The sequence below is a fragment of the Dipodomys ordii genome, unplaced genomic scaffold, assembly GCF_000151885.1.
Source record: "Dipodomys ordii isolate 6190 unplaced genomic scaffold, Dord_2.0 Scaffold1035, whole genome shotgun sequence".
Classification (NCBI taxonomy): domain Eukaryota; kingdom Metazoa; phylum Chordata; class Mammalia; order Rodentia; family Heteromyidae; genus Dipodomys; species Dipodomys ordii.
In genome coordinates, this window is record NW_012268251.1 from 821 (window position 1) to 1,309 (window position 489).

Genomic DNA, 489 nt, shown 5'->3' on the forward strand with positions numbered 1-489 from the left:
ACCTTTCTTGCAGCAGTGTGTGGTGTGTCTGCTTCGAGGAGCGGCCTGTGCGGTCCTCTGGGAAAGCCTGAGACTGCTGTCCAGGCAGCTCTCCCCCCGCCCCGTCCACGTAGATCTCCCCCAGCCTAGGTAGATCTCCCCCCGTCCAGGCAGATCTCCCCCAGGCAGATCTCCCCCCGTCCAGGCAGATCTCCCCCTGTCCCTGTAGATCTCCCCCTGTCCAGACAGATCTCCCTTTGTCCAGGCAGATCTCCTGTCCAGGCAGATCTCCCCCTGTCCCCGTAGATTTCCCCCTGTCCAGACAGATCTCCCTCTGCCCAGGCAGATCTCCCCCTGTCTCCGTAGATCTCCCCCTGTCCAGACAGATCTCCCTTTGTCCAGGCAAATCTCCCCCGTCCAGGCAGATCTCCCCCTGTCCAGACAGATCTCCCCCTGTCCAGACAGATCTCCCTCTGTCCAGGCAGATCTCCCCCTGCCTAGGCAGATTTC